Source organism: Felis catus, chromosome D1 (assembly GCF_018350175.1).
Source record: "Felis catus isolate Fca126 chromosome D1, F.catus_Fca126_mat1.0, whole genome shotgun sequence".
NCBI lineage: Eukaryota > Metazoa > Chordata > Mammalia > Carnivora > Felidae > Felis > Felis catus.
Window position 1 is genome coordinate 13,514,597 of NC_058377.1, and position 19,111 is coordinate 13,533,707.

At 48.3% G+C, this 19,111-nt stretch overlaps 1 protein-coding gene and 1 long non-coding RNA gene across 10 annotated transcripts in view; both read right to left on the reverse strand.

The window, feature by feature from the left end:
• Positions 1-7,298, reverse strand: part of LOC123380341 — a 30,138-nt gene extending 22,840 nt beyond the window's left edge. Inside the window, exon 1 of the long non-coding RNA XR_006585950.1 lies at positions 4,706-7,298. This is a non-coding gene — a long non-coding RNA (uncharacterized LOC123380341). The remainder of the gene's footprint in view (positions 1-4,705) is intronic.
• CADM1 (cell adhesion molecule 1) overlaps positions 1-19,111 on the reverse strand; it is a 442,451-nt gene that overhangs the window by 388,977 nt on the left and 34,363 nt on the right. The window lies entirely within an intron of this gene.

Genomic DNA, 19,111 nt, shown 5'->3' on the forward strand with positions numbered 1-19,111 from the left:
CCTGTGACAAAGAGCCAAGTGAGAGAGGTGCTTTAAAGAAAGAAGTAGCAATTTGGTTACGTGCAGCACAGAATTCAGGCAGCTGATGGGCTGAGGAGTGGTTCCTGGGCATAAAAATGAGCTGGTCCGAGAGATCTCGACGGGTGACGTTCAGGAGAGGCGAGGAGGCAGAGGCCAATGGTGCCAGGCTGGGTGGTGAATGCACAGCAGGGAATAGAGAAGACGTGTGGGGATGGCTCTCCGGGGGACTTTAGTGGGTAGGAAGACAGTAGATCTGAGGGAAGCCGAGCCAAATAATTAGAGGAGACTTGGGCATGTTTTCAGGCTGAGTTAAAGAAGCTGTTACTGGAGAAGAAATTGAAGAGATGAAGAAAAGTGGGGAGAACTAATGTGAGGGAAATACAAGAGGAAGGAGTAAAGAGCACGTGTGGTTGGACTGGCCTTGGGCTGATGGGGGGTCTGTCCTGAAGACAGGAAGATCATCTCTCTCCTTGGGGTGGGAGGGAAGGTGACCTGATACTGGGCTGAGCTGCCCACATCTGCTCTTCAGGTCTGTAGGCTTTATCCTTCCCAGTGCTGAGCATCCCTCCTGCTCTGAGAATGGCCTCAATTGAAAACACTTGCCTCATCCAAGGCTACAGCCTGTTTTGGGGGGCCTCCCACATACCGGGAAGGTCCAGCTCCATCCTTCCAACCCAAACAGTGCTGAGGGCCATTTCTGCTCCAGAGCTCTCTCCGGGGTCAGCTGAGACCTTGTCGTGACTGCACCACAGCCCCGTTTCTCCCTGTGCTCAATCTTGATCACACCCCTCCCCACGCAGGTATCATTCCAGAGAGCACCCCCTAATGAACAATCTGAATGTTGAGCTCCTTCTCAGAGCGTACTTCCCAGGGAGCCCAGCCAGTGACAGAGAGTGTAAGCTTAAATGGGGGTGTATATCAATTTGGGAAAGAAAAATTTCATACCTGTCATGTTCAATTTTCTTCTTTAAAATTGGAGGCAAGGTCATTTCTTAAGAGTAAGGAATGAATGTTATTCATTGCAATGTTGTAGTGTTAAAGGGAAAATTAAAAATAACAAGTATGCAGCAATTAAGTGAATGGCTGAGTAAATTCTGATACATTTGGACAAAATACATGATTATTAAGAATGCAGCGTATCGACATAGAAAAATTGTGGCTTAGTTGGAATAAGGAGACTCAAATCCCGGGAAGAGGTTTGCAAAATGGTTCACAAGAGCCACCATGGAAACAGGAAAGGGAGCTTACTGGAGCATGATAAAAGGAATGCAAATAGCCTGATGGTTCCAATCAGCTAGTTATGTGATTCTTCCCAATAATGTTGACATGGAAGCAGTGGTGAAGACGACAAAGCTAAATTAATATGGTAAGAAAAGCAGTCCTGTTCAAGAGAGATTGTGTAGTTGAGGTGATTCACAGCCTAGACTCTGGAATCGAAGTCATGGGTTCAAATCCTGATGTGACCACTTAAGAATTCAGGGCAGGGCTGGCGTCTTGGGTGGATGACAGGTGCTGTTGGTAGGGTCCTGCACTCAAGAGGTCCTATACCTGGTTAAAAGCTCTGCTGACACTGTCTTGAAATTCTTAATAATTTTATCTGCAAATTATGTTTTGTTAAATCTGATGGGACAACGGACTCTGCATGTGAGCAGAGGAAATCTGTACCTGTGCCTGGCCCTCAGTCCTTGCCTCATTTGCAGGTAGCATTCCGGAAGCTGTGTGGCTTTTATAGCATGATTAATTTGTACTCACTCTGAGTCTTGTTGGACTCTCGTGCATCAGGGACCCGCCGACTTCCATGCTCATGTTTCATAGCAACTTGTATATAACTGGGCAAGTAGGGCACTGACGGCACCAACCAGGCCACCTTTGCCCTTTACCAAGAACTTGCTCTGGACACAGGGGCAATGGCGTTCTAAGAAAGCCAACCAAGGAGCGCTATCATATCCTTTCTCACACCCTTACTTTCCTGCATTAGTCAACCACTTCTGCTGCAAATCCTGCCATCCGAGGAAGGGGAAAGATAGGGCAACACAGAGTTCCCTTTCCTCTGTCTTTCCTCACTCACTAGTAAGCTGAGGATGAGCACTGATAGAAAGCGTGCATAACACGATGTGTGCGTATCGCATTTCCACTGCTCTAGTAAAAGTACAAATGCATATCCAAGCCATGAAGTACCATAGTTCTGTATATGAGTTAAATGCTCTTATATTTGCATTTAAGACTGGCATTTCGGGGTGCCTGGGTGGCTCAGTCAGTTAAGCGTCTGACTTTGGCTCACATCATGATCTCACAGTTTGTAAGTCTGAACCCCGCGTCAGGCTCTGTGCTGACAGCTCAGTGCCTGGAGCCTGCTTCAGATGCTGTGTCTCTCTGTCTCTCTGCCCCTCCCCTGCTTGCACTCTGTCTCTGTCTCTCTCTCAAAAATAAAGACATTAAAAAATTTTTAAAAAAATAAAGACTGGCATTGCACAATATAAAGATTAGCTGTAAAACTTATGTTAATTAATTTAAAATTTTAACCTTACTTAGAAGGATGATTTCTCCTATTATGTGTCGTAAGTAGCAAAATATTTTTAATCTTTTTGTAAAGTTTATTTATTTATAAAAGAGAGAGGAGGGGGGCGCAGAGAGAAAGAGGGAGAGAGAGAATCCCAAGCAGTCTCCACACTGTAAGCACAGAGCCTGACAGGGGGCTTGATCTCACCAACGGTAAGATCATGACCTGAGCAGATATCAAGAGTCAGATGCTTAACCGACTGAGCCATCCAGGTACCCCAGTAATCACATACTTTTAAAGACAAAAGCTTCATCTGTTTGTACCTTTACGGATATCTCCCCCACCCCCACACCCAATGTTTGAACAAGGGGCCGTGCATTTTTGTTTTGCACTGGGCCCTGTAAATTATGTAGGTGGCTGTGGCTGGGAGGTCTTGGGCAAGTCATTCAACTTCATTTTCTTTATCTATAAAGTGATTTAAAAAAATTAAGAAAGTCAGTACACATACAGAGCTTTCAGTAGGGCCTAGCATAGGTAACCCCATGTACTTGCTAGTCTTAGTAGAGAAATAGCTCCAGGGCTGAATCTGGAGGGGTAAAGAAAGGAAACCCTGGTCAGGAAAAGACGGGAAGAATGTAAGAGTGGAGGTCTTGAGGAGGGTAGGATCTATGCTAAAGGAGATGGAAAGAGAAGAAGTTGGGTTTGGAAAGTGGTCTTTTTGAATTTGGCAATGGAACAGTTTTCCGTGATGACAAGTTCTGGAGTGTTGCCCAGTGGTGGGTCCCTTAAATGGAATGGAGGCTAAATCTGTTGAAGGAAAAGGAAATCACAAAACTTTGAGGTTAAGTTACTGGATGAGTCATCCACTCGAACACTAAAGCCATTTGGGATGACGACACAGATTCAGGTGGGGAGAAGATTTATGAGCCAGGGGTCAAAGATCTACAGGAATCCGTGAGAGTGATTGAGGTCAGGAAATGGTTGCATTGGGAAGAAGGTAGTGCGGTTGCATGTGCTCAGAAGCCTCAAGAGAGGAGGACAGTTGAACACAGCTATCTGTTCCAACGTGAGGCTAGGCTCCAAAAGGCCGAAAACAAGAGCAGCTAAAATATAATACAGGAAGGACCAAAAGCATATATTCAATCCTACAGGCAAGTAGGTTGAACCCAGAGATTAATAGGGAAAACACTAAGATTTGATTGGGAGGTAATAGGATCACAGACACAGACGTGAGCCAAAAATGAGAGAACAGCAAAGCAGAGAAAGGAACAGAATATACAGAGAGTCAGGGAATCCGTACGGAGAGGTCCAATGATCGGATGAGGCCCATCAGACTAATAAGGGATCCAGTTACATGCCTGCTGGCTCCTGCTGCAGACAGTCTTAAGCAGCTCCTGGGAACCCGTATGAGCTGGTGAAAGCCCATCTTACCCCTGCCCACAGAGGGTAATCACTGCTGCTGAGTTCTCTGGAGGCAAGCAACCTGCCATCTACCAGTGGGCTGGTGAGCGCGTGATATAAACACATGCTCAGAACAGACCCCCGAGGTTGCCAGTGTCTGCCATGTTTTTAGGGCACCCTCATATTTGGTTAAAAAAAATCACCTGGGCTTTTCTGGTCTCAAGAGGTGGAGGTGAGGTACCCTCAGTCTGGTCCTCACATGCCCTCTGTGATCCTAGCCCAGGCGACACAGGCGAGCTGACGCTGTCTGTGCTGGCTTAGTCACGGGAGGCCTTCATGGAGGCTCCCAAAGCCATGACCAGGGTGCTCAGTCCTCACAGGCACCCAGGCAGCTCTCCCCGCCCAACATCTCCCTCCTCAGAGGTGCCGTGTTCCCTGGGGCTCAGGTGTCTGCCACTCTAGAAACCATAAACCCCCTCCTTCTCTTCCTTTCCCTTCCTGAGGATCCAGTCATCCACTCCAGGGTCAGAGGCAGGCCCTCCTGCTTGGCCAGCCCTCTCCTTTACAAACCCTGAACCGTAAAGCCACCAAGATCCTCCCCTATAAGACAAATCCTATTTAATCACTTGATTGTCCCCGAGTTTTAACAGAAAAGATGGCACCTGCCTTTGTGCTATGAAAGAGAGGTAAACCATATTAACCGAGGGAAGAAATTTAGACCACACGTACACAAAGGCCTGTGGAAGGGATAGAAAGAGGGGTGGAGAGGAGGGAAGGAAATACCTTTCGTGCCTTTGTGTTGAGCCTACTGCAGAGAACAAGACGTAGGTAATTTCTGAGTCGGTTATTCTGCTCCATTAAAGCCTCAATAAACTGCCCTGCTGTATGCAAATTCCACGGGATTGAACACGGTCTTTGGTGGATTGAGGGAGGGGAGCAGGATGAAGACGTGCAACTCGTTAGGCGTCCCAGAGACCAGCCACGGTAGCCGGGAGAAGGAGGCTGAGACTCAGACAGGGACTGACCGGACCTTGGGTGTCTACTCCCCCGGAGGAGGCAGGTTCTCACTGTGCCCAGTGACCTTCTGCTTCCTTCATCTCCCCAGAAAATGACATTAAACCCAGCTGGCTCCAAGCTCAGGCATACAAATGGATATCAGAACGCATGTGCCTGAGGTTTGGGGTGATAAAGAAAATGTATTTCTGAGCCAAACACAATAAGCAAAGTGCACAAGCCTTCCCGGGGATTACTTATTAGCCGAGGGAAAAGGGAGTTGGGGGAGGGGGTGGGAGCGGGGGTGAGGCTGGGAGTCCTGCAACCACAGAATCCGGGCAGATCCTGGTCTTTCACTCCCATTTCTGATAACAGGATGGAAAAGTTAGAACACCTTTATTATTATTATTATTATTATTATTATTATTATTATTATTAATGGGAAAACAGCCGTCTTGGGTCTCTCATTCCCAGTTAACACTCACCACACCACCTGAGCTCTTAACTCAGTGCCAGGGTCAGGGAGAGACTCTGAAAATAATAGCAGCTGCCGTGTTTTGCCCAGAAGCCACATCTTTTTTTTTTTTTTTCCTTTTGTGCTTTCTCTGTTTCACCTCATTCATTTCCAGAAGTGGTAGCAGGACCATGCTTTTTGTTTTCTGTGTGTGTGTGTGTGTATGTGTGTGTGTGTGTCTTACAACCCTGGCGAGGGGCATTAGTATGGAAATCAATATTTGCTTCAAATGTGAAATTTACAGGAAGGGCCTGAGGGAGGACAAAGAAGTTGAGGCAGATAGCTGGAAGGCTCAGGAAAAGGGACTTCTTGGAGAATGGCCAGCCGGCACAGAGGGAGAAGGCCACCCCGGAGGGAGGGGCCGCTCCTCTGGCAGCACAGGACCTGACTGGGAGTGGCTCCGTGGAAGGTCTGGTGCAGGGGCTGACAGGCAGGAGGGGAAGGTCAGGAGGAGCCTCGCAGGTGGGCTGCAGGTAGGTCTAAAGGATGACCTCTGAGAAATGGTGGAGGCGGGAATCCTGGGCCCACACCCCAAGGGGTGAACTCAGACTGGCACCAGGCCGGCCCTGATGTCCAAACAGGACTTTGCAGGCGGTAGAGATTCTAGAAATCTGTCAGGAGGCCGAGCTCTGCTTCAGGAAGGTTTCTGTAGTTTGCCACAGAACCTTCTGCAGTGGCTCAGGTATAGGGAGGGGAACAGTCCCTGAGAGGGCCAGAGAGAGCCAGCTAGGGCTGGGTAAGATGATGGGAACTTGACCAAGTGGACAAGGGTGCAGAGTAACCAGGAATCCAGGCCAGGAGCCCATTGCGCTGCCTGGGCCATCACCAGTAGGGCCAGCTAAAGCTTGGGGAGCACCCAGGCCCACCAGATACTGGGTTAGGACAGCAAAAGTTAGACTTGTGCCTGCTGGTATGAATGGAGCTCTCACGTGCCCCACACAGGAGCCAGCTTCCACTCAGAGCCCAGCAGAGTCAGCCTGCACATTAAAGGTCCTCAGGGCCTATAACTGTATGGAACTGAAACCTGGCAGGACCTGGCAGACCCGGAGAAAGACCAAGACAGGGATAATCAGCACTCAGTGGTTCTCCGAATGAAGAAATGGCAGGGACCCAGTGTGCCTCTGCAGGGGGAGAAGAAGGGTACGATGTAAAGCAGCAGCAATCCAGGGCTTGGCTACTGGCTGGGGGTGACCGAGAAATCCTCAGAAAATCACTGCCCTTGCTATGCCTCAGTTTCCTCACCTGAGAGAAATCGTATTTCATAGATACGAAGCTCATCTACATCTTAGGTTTGTGAGAAATGCTCTAAATATTTCTTGAAATCAACTTGAATCCAATTCTGACTTCCCATTCTACCGGGCAAGTTGGAAATTCTGTCATTTGACACATACCTTTTGACTTTCACTCGAACCAAGTACTGTTCCAGGCACAGAATATATGGGCAAAGGGAGTAGGATTCTTGCTTTCAAGGAGTTTACATTCTGTAGGGGAAGGCAGGTAGAGGGAGGGGTGTGTGTGTGTGTGTGTGTGTGTGTGTGTGTGTGTGTGTAGGGGGACAGACAGCAGCCATGTAAACAAATGAATCAACCAATGAGTATGATGATTTTAGGAAGAGGTAAATGTTGTGTTTTAGTGGAGCCCATTAATGACATAGTCGTCCTAGCCTGAGTTCTGCACCACTGAGAGCAGATGTATGAGTCAGACGTGGAGGCCCAAACACCAGCTTTATGGCTCATCAAAGGGAGGTTGGAGGATGTGGCTCAGGACCATAGCAACAATGGGCTTCATGGTGCTAGACGCCGGGATTAGACAGACTCACACGCCCAGCCCCAGCAGCGATGGTCAATCACAGGCCTCCCCACACTGGGGCAAAGCCTTTACCACTGAGTCCAGGGAAGACTGGCGTTCAGCACCCCCCCCCCCGCATGATGCAGATCCCCCCCGAAAAGGTAGTAGCTGAGCCGTGTAGTCTCGGCAACTTCTCCAAACAATCAGATAAGGCACACCCGCCTTGCAGAGAAGTGAGTAGAGGCTGGGGAGAGAGCTGGCCCTGTCATCCTGCCCAATGGAAGGATCATCCACGTGGAAGGACACACTAGCAGTGTTCCCTCCTAAATCTATAAAGAAAAAGTACAAAATCAGAGGCTGGAAAGTAAGGGATGGGGAGGTGGGCACACTGGGATTACTTCCGCCAGTGTGGTTAGGAAAGGTTCTCTGAGAAGGTGACATTTGACCAGGGATCCAAGCATGGGAAAGAGCTACCACGTGAGTATTTGGGGAAAGAGCACTCAAGATGCAGAGTACGGCTCGTGTGTTCAAGAAACAGAAAGCAAGCCAATGTCTCTGGAGTGAGGCACAAAGCAGGGAGTGATAAGAGTCAGAATGATGGGTGGGGTCTGGGTCACACGAACCCCCTGGGGTCCAGGTGACGGTTGGATTGTTATTCCAATCGCCAACAGTAGCCCCTGGAATGCTCCACATGGGCAAGAACCCAGAGCCAGGGAATGGGCCATCCTGGAGGAGAGCACGCATCTCTTGATTCCTCATCCAACGCTCTTTCTGAGATTACGTGCCCTGTCTTCCCAGGGAGGGAAGTTCCCTGTCCCAAATTCCTCAATCTCAGGGAAGATCAAAGGGCAGCGCCCGCAGGCAGCCCTTGGGAATGTTGCAGGTGCGGTGTGCAGGAATGAGCTAGAACAGCAGCCACAAACCTTCAGTCTTTGCCCAGCTGCTACAGGCTGCAGCCAGGTGAAGGGACACCAGAATCGAAAGGAGCCCCAGAGAGGAAAAGCCCCAACCTCCCCCTTTCCATGGGAGCCTGGTCCAGCACGGCGAGGCAGCCCCGTCAGCTAGGGGTACACCCTGGGGTCCTGGGGTCCTGATTTAGAGTTCTTTCCGCTGCACCATGTGAAAGTAATGCCCTCATTTTCCTCACACAGATTGCATCTTCTTAAAGGCAAATGAGAGGCTGCAGAAGCATTCCTGGAGCATCTATCACGTTCAAAGACTTTCTGTGTCCCGACTCCACGTTCAGTGCCTCGTTTCTTTTCTCTCTCTGTGTCACCCTCTATCCCTCCCTTTCTCCCTCTTGCAAATATTTCTCGAGAGCCTTCCAAGTGTCGAGCTCCCTCTGGGGTCTGGAGCCTCCCTGATACTCGATGTCCCCGTCTACAAACAGGCCAGTTGTGATGGCCCGCCGCACCCCCATCACCGGTTGGTTGTGAGAATGAATGGGGTGACAAATGCACACTCTAAGGCTTTGCTAAACCAGAGGGCACATGTTTTATCATTAGCTGATGGAAGGTAAGGAATCTCCTGGCTGGCCATAACAATGCAACCCTCACTGCCTTGCCAGATGTCTCCCCCTCCTCACCCGCCCTCCATCTCCCTACCCTGTAGCTTCCCCTTCCGGGGCCTCTGAGCCTCTGTTTTCTCTCCTCCCCCCACCCCACCCCACCCCTCCACTACCCGGAGGGGGGTGGGGGGAGGGGGAGACTCAGCAGGACACAGCAGCTGGTATTCTGCCAATGCCTGCTTTTCTGACCTAATTATCTCAATGGGCTTGCCTGGGGCACAGGAGGTCAGGGCACATATGAGAGGTCAAACCCCAGACCTCCAGGTCCACTGGGAGTGGGCGTTCCCTTGGCAGCCTCCCAGCCCCGTCACTGGTCCCCACCAACAAGGCACTGTAAGTCTAGGAAGGCCAGAGGGGAAAACAGTAGCCCAGGGGCTATACATCAGGGTTTCTCAACCTCCTCTAATTTGGGCCAGATTATTGTTCGTTCTGGAGATGAGACTGTCCTGAGTGCCGTAGGATGTTGAGCCATCTCCCTGACCATTAGATGCCCAGAGCACCCCCCACAGTCGTGATGACCAAAAATGTCTCTAGATATTGCCAGATGTCCCCTGGGGTGGACGTAATTGCCCCCAGTGAACACCCACTGGTCCAGAGTATCGCAGATTCACCTATAATAATCTGTGACGTAAACACCAGCTCAACTCTTCCATTATTTTAGTGTTAACCTGTGTGTTTATTTTTAAAATTTGCTCTTAAGCATTCTCTCTGTGAATATGTGTAGCAGTACATGACTAGGAGAGTTTTTCCTGATGTAAAGTGGATCTGGGAGCACCTGGATGGCTCAATGGGTTAAGCAGCCAACTTTGGTTCAGATCATGATCTCATGGTTCGTGCGTTTGAACCCTGCATCAGGCTCTCTGTTGTCAGCACAGAGCCTGATTTGGATCATCTGTCCCCCTCTATCTCTGCCCCTCCCTCACTTGTGCGTGTGTACTCTCTCTCTCAAAAATAAATAAACATTAAAAAAAAATAAAGTGGATCTGTTACAATGCGGTTGGTGTATGAGTGAACAATTTAAACATAATGCAAAAATTGCCTTGCTTCTGTGTGATTTTGTCCTTGGAAGCACAGGGTGAACACAGAAAGCCAAACCCAGCTGGTCTGAGACACACAGGAATACAGAAGACATGTGTGTGCACATCAAACATCGGACAGGAGTGTGAGACAGAGAGAGGAGAGGAGAGAGGCATTCCTTCCGGGCATTACAGAGACTAATGCTCCTTTTACAATCAGTCTCCTTCCCTTTTCCTCTCTTTTTCCAGAAGAAGGAGACTGGGAAGGCTCAGGTTGATGGAGGTGGGGGTGGGTACCAGGTGGAGTTGAGTTTGAGAACAGAGAAAGTGTCTGGACTGTTAGGGAACCACAGACAAGTGATGGAGGAAACAGTAGTGAGTGAAACTGGATGGCTTGAACTAATGGGTGGAGATCAGGAGATAGTCAGGTCAACGTGACAAGGATCTTGTACCAATCAGGGGAACAATGAGTGGACTGATAGGGATGGAGTGAGTTCCTCATTTCTGGATGAACTTGAGAGAGGGAGGAAGACCAAGGTAGGAGTACTGACTCCAAGACCCGCATGGTTTTTCATGGTTTTTCCGGACTTTAGGATTCCGTCGTTTTGTGAAAGCTGCTGTAGGTGATGACCATTTTGAACAGGGAGTGAGCCCCGGTGTTTGAGGAGGATCCATCTGGAAGGGCCTGAGAGGTCCTCTAGAGGAGGAAGAGGTTTTGGGAGGGCCTGCAGAGGTGAGATCTCAGGGTCGATAACTTGTCACAAAGTAACGAGGGCCTAAATGTATGTGCCGAGATGGAGACTAGGGAGGCTGAGGAAGGGGGGACTGACAGGGTTGGGGACTGATCAGGTTTGGGGCAACATGAAGATAGAAGGTAGAAATTCTGAAGCTACGAACGTGAATGACTAAAATGACTGCCAGCCACGGGGGAAGATAATGAGTCTGGTTTTATGCTATGCTATTTTTGAGATGGGACATGCTGTCATCTGCTTGATGACAGGTTTTACGTAGCAACCATCATTGCATCTCAAGAGATATCTGGCACACTGCCAGGCACAGAGGAGGCACCCGAGGATGATTTCTTGACCGTTAGTAGGAAGAGTCCTGGTACAAAATGCAGTCTGGATACCTAGATCTCGAGCTAGGTAGAGTACGGAGAGCTCATCAAAAAAGTATACACCCCATCTCTGCTGACTCCTTCGGTAGCATAAACAAGCTTATGCGACACTGACACCAGGTTAATGTGGGGGCGTGGACAAACGCAAGAGGTATTTGCGGTTTCTCAAGATACTCACAGCTCGTATTACACAAAAGCAGCACTCACAGGGTCTAGACAGATTGAATGCTAAGGGACACTGAGGTTGTCCAAATAGAAATGTCCAGAAGGCAGGTGGAGACACTCAAGTGGCGCTAAGGAAAGAGGTCAGGGCTGGAGCTTGAAATACAGGAAACACCACACTCCAAGGAGAGTCCAGGGCTATACCTGGCCGCAGGTAGGCCCAGGTAGGGAGGTGAGTGGGGAAGGGGGGAAGGTGACCAGGGAAGGAGCAGTGCACTGCTGAGGAGGTCCCAGGAGGAAGGAGGCAGTGTCCAGGGGGCAGAGTTAGTGCTGTGGGCCAGGGAGCAGCGCTCTGAAGAATGTGACCTGGCACTCAGGTAGGGCTGTAGGTAGCAGCAGCAGATGCAGTTCTGAGTGGGGAGGACAGAACCTGTATTGCAAGACGGCACAGATCTGTGGGCGAAAAGGAGAGGGAAGGAGGGGTACCGAGTGACGATTCTGCCTGTGAATGGAAGGTGACATTTAGAGGTATGTGGTTAAAATAAGCGGCCCAGCCTGTAAGGCCTCAAAGATACAGAAAAAGGCCGTCTACGATGATGTCTTAAAGGAGGCCGGGTTGGAACTGAGCCCTAAAACAAGCGAGGCCAGGCAGGGCAGAGCCCAGTGAAGCAGGTGTCCATCCGCCCCACGGTGAAATCCGTTTTTTGGAAACTGATTTTGAAAGGCAACTGAACCAAACACGGTTCAAGCCAGGAAGGTGTGTTTCGAGCGGCCCCGAGTGCCATTTACTCCAGGGTCCTCTGAAAGTTAGAAGAAAGTGAAGTAATCAGGAACAACCACCAGTTTCCACATGCAGATTTTTGAGATGGTGAGAACCTGGCTACGGGGTCAGAGAGACCCATCTCCCAATGCCTTGAGCTCCTGCACCTGTGAAATGTGCTTGGCCGTGCCTCTCTCAAAGGGCTGCTGCAGGGATTAATGACATATACAGGGAACACCAGTGACCACCGCAGGGTAACCACTCGGCTATCGTTATTAAAATGATTATCAGACCACCTGGCTATGCGGTGTCTTTTGTGAGGGACAAAACCTGAGTTAAGTCGCTAAGCAAGGTTGCTCAGTTCCAATGGAGGGGAGATGAGATTCAAAGCTCATTCTTCCCTGCGACAGAGTCAGTCTTCTTTGTTTTCCTTCCTCCTTTCCCTTTAACATTTGGGGACATCGAATGTTCCCTCTCACATTTGTTAACTACTTTAAAAAAAAATTCTTTTAATGTTTATTTATTTTTGAGAGAGACAGAGACAGAGCATGAGCAGGGGAGAGGCAGAGAGAGAGGGAGACACAGAATCCGAAGCAGGCTCCAAGCTCTGAGCTGTCTGCACAGAACCTGATGTGGGGCTCGAACTCATGAGCCATGAGATCATGACCTGAGGTAAAGTCGGACGCTTAACCGACTGAACCACCAGGCGTCCCTGGTAACTACTTCTAATGGGTCGCTGTGCATAATCCTAACTGTGCATGTCTCTGCGTGTGTGTGAGCATTTGTTTAGTGACGTGTGGTGGAGGCAGGGTGGAGAGAAGCGTTCGAAGATAAATAAGGCAACAATTCTGTCCTTGAAGTGCCCAAGGTCCAGGCTAGTGGGGAAGGCACTATGTAGACAGGTAATTAAAATAAAATGTGATAAGCACCAGAACAGACTATAAACAGAATGCTGTGCTGGCCCAGAAGTGAGAGAAGCCATCCCCGGAAAAGCTGGGAAAGGCTTCACAGAAGAGGTGATGTTCATCTCGCGTCCTGAAGAACAAACCGGTATTTGTCAGGTGGACAGCAGGGGGAAGGCACTGCGATAACACCTGGCAAAGGCTGGGGTTCCCGTGGCAGCATTAGCATGGTGTGTTCCAGAAGAGGAGAGACCCGGAGACTCAGGGTTTAGGTACTTGTCAAAGGGAGTGGAAGACGAGGCTGAAAAATAGGGTAGGATTGTCAAGGGACTGTTTTTGAGGCCAAGGGACTTGGGTTTTATTTTTGGTTGATGGCGTGCCAGGGAAGTCTCTGGTAGGGAAATGAGCAGATTTAGTCTTTTTTTCCTCTATTTTTCTTTTTTTTTGGTAACACTTCTATTGAGATATAATTCACATACCATGCAATTTACCTATTTATAGTGTACAACCATCACCACAATCCATTTTAGAACATTTTCATCACCCCCAGTGGAAACCTCATACCCTTTGGCACAAACATCCACCCTACCCTCGACATACCCTCAATCTCCTCCCAGCCCTAGGCAACCACCAATCTACTTTTTGTCTTTAGAGCTCTGCCTGGTCCTATAATACGTAGCCTTTTGTGACTGGCTTCTTTCGTTACTGTAATGTTTTCAAGAATCTTTTCCATGCTGCTGAAGAACGTTCTTATGGATGGATAGACTGCATTTTAGTTATTCGTTCGTCAGCCGATAGACTTTTGAGTTGTTTCCAACCTTTGACTATTGTGAACCACGCTGCTAGGCACATTCACATACAAGTTTGAGTGCGGACGTATGTCTTCATTCTTCTTGGCCATATCCCTAAGAGCGGAATTTCTGGGGCATAGGACAACTCTATATTTACTGTTTTGAACCTTTTCCAAAACAGCGGTTTGAAAAAGGTCACAGGGAGAGATCCATTAGAAGGGTTTCACAGTGCCCCCCATGAGAGATGATGGCAGAATTGGCTGCTTATCTGGCTGTTACTGCCTTGAACTTCCTGACTCAGTGTCTTCTGAATGACAGATGGGAAGATGAGCATTCTACTGTGTTGAAGACACCTTCACGTCCCTTACATGGGTGGCAGCATATGCCTTAGGGTCTCTTGTAAACCAGCAGCAAAGGCTGTCCATCTGAGAAGAATAATATTTCTGGTGTTTACTGGTGAGCCTCACAGGTTAAAAGGTGGTCTCCAGAACATTCCTAGTTCAGCTATGGGACCAGGGATCGAGGCACCATGCTTTGTCTTCACAGGGAGGGTGTCAAGATAGACAGCAAACTTTTTGGAACAGGTAGTGAGATGAAGTAATAATGATCAACCGTTTGGAGAGCAGGACATTGAGTTCCTTCTGATGGGATGGAATCCAATGGGTAAAACTCCCTGGGCCAGTCTAGAAGAGACTCCAAACCAACACAACCTTTGAACACACGACGCTTGGCTAACAAAGGCACTTCCGGACCCGAGAGCCTGATGAATGTCACTTTCCATTTAAGTATCCACTACCAATGTTCTCCAAGGCTCTGAGTTAGTCTCAGCCTCTCCTCTGTGCAGTGGCCATGTAACACTTTTCTCTTTTCCTGGGACAGGTAAAGCTCACCTACAGATTCATGTCTCATTGTGTGGCAGAGGCCCTGGAGACCCTTCGCAGCATCATGAAATCTCAGCTGAGAATTCATTCATTCCACTGACATTTATCTATCCTGGGCCATGTGCTGAGCTCTGCCCTGAGTATTCAGGTATACTGAACAAGACAAAGTTCTTGCCTTCAGAGAACTTTCAGTCTAGACAGAACCTCTACAAAGGGACCGTGTGTGTGCGTGCGTGCGTGCGTGAGGATGTGCAGACGCAGACTTTGAATACAGTACAATTACTTGCCTTTGAGTTGGTCAGAATGACACTCTTGATAAGCAGTAACTCCTATTAGCATCAGATGGTTATGGGTCGAGAGTCAACTTTGCTCTAAAACAAAATGGAACGGCATGTTTTTGTGTGTGTGAGTGTGTGTGTGTGTGTGTGTGTGTGTGTGTGTTTCCTCCAGACATGAAAATCCAGAGAGTCTCAAGTCCCCTCCCTTCAAGCCCCCTTGACCCCCCCCCCCCGCCACCAAAATGTCTAGTCGGCTACAGGACAAAGGGGGAGGAAATTGTGGGTCAGCAAAACCCAAAGTTTATACAAATAAAGCACACACCAATGCAATAAAGTGTGTAAGACAAAGACTTCCCTCTAAAAGCAGGAGCTAGAAAGTGCAGGGGATCACACAAAAAAACAAGGAAGCGATGCTTCTCTCCCAATTATTGTGCACTCTCTGCTGTATTTTGTTGACCTCGCTGATTTCAATCAGCTTTCAGCACATCCAGCCTTCACCTGCTATGAATCAAAACCTGGAGGGCTCTCTGTTCTCCGTGCTCAGAAAAAAACCCTTTGATAAGGTTGTTATGGATGCAAGGCAGAGCGGGTTGGGCTGGGTGCTTTTCTTAGACTGGCATTACACATTTATGATGCAAACCAATGAAGAGGCAAGGGCTTAGAGTGCAGGGTCTGGAGAGGGGACGAGTCACAGTTGCTGACAGGGCGGGATTTGACTTAGGGAGACTTGGGCACTCGCCCCCGTTTGTCTTACCCTGTTGGCACAAAAGGCTCATCAAGGAAGGGCAGATGCTGGGAGGATGTCACAACAGGTCCCGTTTGAGGAGCTTAGCACTGTGAAGCTCCGTCATTATGTCTGGGATCCTGTGAACTGACTTGCCTTTGAGGAAGGTGAGTGGACTGATGGTTCTGAACACTGCGAGCCTCTTTGGCAAAACGTAATCTCCATGAAGGCAGGTTTTTCTTTTCTTTTTCTTGTTTTGGTTTTGGTTTGTATTTTCAGTCTGCTCTGTTCACTGGTCTGTTCCAATTTCTAGAAATGTGCCTGGTACACAGTAGGTAGTAAATATTTGCAGAAGGAAACGATGCGAGGCACCCTCTTTTTCAGAGGCGCCGGGTCGTGGGTGCATATAATGCAAAGCCATCTCTTCTCAGCTCTGCTGAAATTAGGGACTATTCTGGGCTCCAGGCTGCTATAGTGACTGGCTGATGGGGGGTGGGTGGGGAGTATGATAGTCAGTCTCGGAGACAGATGGTGGAGGAGAATCAGGTGGTTCAATTAGCTTGTACTAAAAAATACAGATGCTCAAATACATAGCACCCACCCCGTAACCCTCTACTGTTTCCAAGGGAAAGAACGGAACTCTCCTTTACTTTCTCCCACAATTAAGCCCCCAAGCATGATTTTTAAAGATGCCTTTTGTTCTTCAAGGCTACCCGTAACAATTATTTATTCCTACTTGGACGCTATCTTGTGTAACCTTGGTATTAACCTTTAGGATATAAATTTCCTCTTTTGCAAATTGGGGTTCATAATATTGATCCCACGAAGGGGATGAGAAGAGTAAATGAGCAAATGTATGTAAAGTCACTAGCATATACAGTGTGCTCACATGAATGCTAACCAAGACCACCATGGCCACAGCTACTATGGCTAAAACTGATTACTGCTTCTAGATACAAATACGTGTGGGATCAGCCTCTGTGATTGAGGCCTGAGGTCTGAAGACGAAGATGGAAGGAGGAGATGGTTACTGCTCATGGCTGGGACCACCTCCCAATAACAGATTCCCTATCAAGCCCTTCTTCAGGTCCAGACTAGACAGGAGCCAGTCTTGGTGTCCCTTGCTGGGGGTGCCCGCAGCCTGGGCTTCTCTCACTCTTCTCCAGTAAAATTGTTGGCTTCTCCTTAGATACAATGCTCACCACTCTCCTGTTTCCTCTACGGTAGGGTCCCCTTGCAACTTCGGCCACATAGGGTCCCTTTGCCACTTTTTGCACATAGGGTGGTCATTTATTTCAAACTAGATATTGGGTCACATAATATGATGAAAGATCTGGGGTTACTATCAGGTGGAAAACTCAATGTAAATGCCTCAAGGAGAGGCAGTAGAATGAGATGCTTAAAAATGCAGACGGTGGGGGTGCCTGGGTGGCTCAGTCAGTTAACTGCTCGACTCTTGATTTCAGCTCAGGTCGTGATCTCATGGTTAGTGAGATCGAGACCCACGCTGGGCACCATGCTGACAGCTTGGAGCCTGCTAGTGACTCTCCTTCTCTCTGCCCCTCCCCTGCTCACTCTCACTCTCAAAATAAATAAACATTAAAAAAAATGCAGACTGTGCTGAACTGTGGCTTAGCAGGCAGGTGGCAGAGTTATGTTGTCTGGGTCTACATCTCCCACTCAACCCCTCACCAGCTGGGCAATGTGAAATATCACTGTGGGTTAGGTTCCTCGCCTTGAAAACAGGGATGATGATTCATTCAACAAATATTTATTGGTCACCTCTGTGTGCCAGGTACTATTAATAATAGCATCTACTTCATGGGTAATTGTAAGGCTTCGATGAGATAGTGAATGAATAACACTCAGAACAGAGTCTGCTTATAGAGGACATGGAAAAATATTAGCTAGCATTATTATTTCATATGGTTTAGATGCCAAAATTGTGGAACTCCAGTACCTGTCATTGGTTCTTTTTTGTTAAAAAAAAAAAAATTCTAAACTGTATACCTAGTGGACCTGTCCACAACCTAGCACCTTGAAGATACCCAGTAATTATTTGTGGCTTGGCTCTTCCATTGTTCTATCTCTAATATTTTCTTAACTCCTTCCCACTGAGTCATTCTCTCTCCATTTTTAGGTAAAATCTGATTGTCACGGCAGCAATGACAACACCACCTTGTAAGTATGCTGTCCTGAAATCTCACCATCTTCAAAATGCTTTTGAGATATGGTACCCCACTGGCTCCAAAGGCTAGAGGCCCATGGCTGCTTGGAGTGTGTCTGAAGATGATGTTAAGCCCTTGTGACCTTACATTACCATGTTCTGTTTCAAGTTGAGGAGGGTGATGACTGACCCTGCATCACTGCCAGTAGAAATAGGCTCTTTGCTGAGAAGAGAAGAGAAGAGTTCTTAAGAACCCCAGCCACCCACCTGTTGTAGACAGAGACATTGTAGTAGACTGAATGCCTTTGGAGTTCAGACAAAGGTTTGGTTCCAGGACTACCACTCAATAGAAAAAGGGCCAAGTGGGATTACTGCCCTCCATTTTCTCTGAGAGAGCATGGGGCAAAGATACATATTCCAAAGAGTTGTATGAGCATTACACACATAGGAAAATATGTGCATACTTTCAATGAATTTTGCTTCACCTTCCTCTTCTTGCCCCAACAACCTGGCCATCCCAGTGCGCCTCCCTGATAAGCTCTGGGCTTGATCATCACCCCCTCACCTGCACCATGCCCTGGGCTGTTGCAGAATGTGCGTATGTGTGTGTGTGTGTGTGTGTGTGTGTGTGTGTGTGTGTGTGTTAGTGGAAGGGGTTGGGGAGAGACGACATGGAGCCTGGCTCCTTCTCTGATCTGTCCTGCGGGAGGAACCTAGCACAGCAGCCCCACGTGGCTCACATAATACCGTAAGTAAAACACAAACAAAGCAGGGGTTGTTCTGCTTGTCAGCCTCCGAGACCATATGGAGCTGAGACATGATTGTATTACCTCTGCTATACTGCAGTCGAGCTAAACAGAAAAGCCATAATAAACTATTCTGGGGAGGTCCCCGAGCTCCGTGCACAGAGCACAAACAGATAAACAAGAGGGTGGCTGGTTTGTTTCATTTTTTTTTCTTTTTCTTTCTTTCTTTTTTTTTTTTTTTAAAGAAGGAGCACTAGAGAAAAACAAGGGGAGGGAGTGAGAGAAAAATGGAGGGAGAAGAAAAGGGAAAACAGAGCAAGGGAGAAAGTAGAAGAGAGAGCTATGCTGCAGGACCACTTCAGTGGCATTGCATCTGTAGGGCTTTGCTTCTGAAAGGATTTATGCCCTTTGTGGATTCTCTGGTTTCACCTAGGTAGTTGATAGAATCTGATGGTAATTTTTGGCTTCTCCGTGGTATATGTCTCTGCTTGAGCAGAAATTGGGAGCATGGAGAAGAGAAGGTACAAAATGGCATTGAGGAAAATGTGGGGTAGCTTCTAATCCCCTCATTTCTCCCCATTTCTCCCCTCCTGTGCCCCTCACCCTCATGATTCCAGTCCAGACAGGTGAGTAGGACTCACAACTTTTGACACTGATCAGACCCTTCTCTTGTCTTCAATAGGGTTGCGTCCAAGTGCTCGGGGAGTCTGTGTGTGTGTGTGTGTGTGTGTGTGTGTGTGTGTGTGTGTGTATTTGAGAGACAGAGAGAGAGAGAGGGAGAGA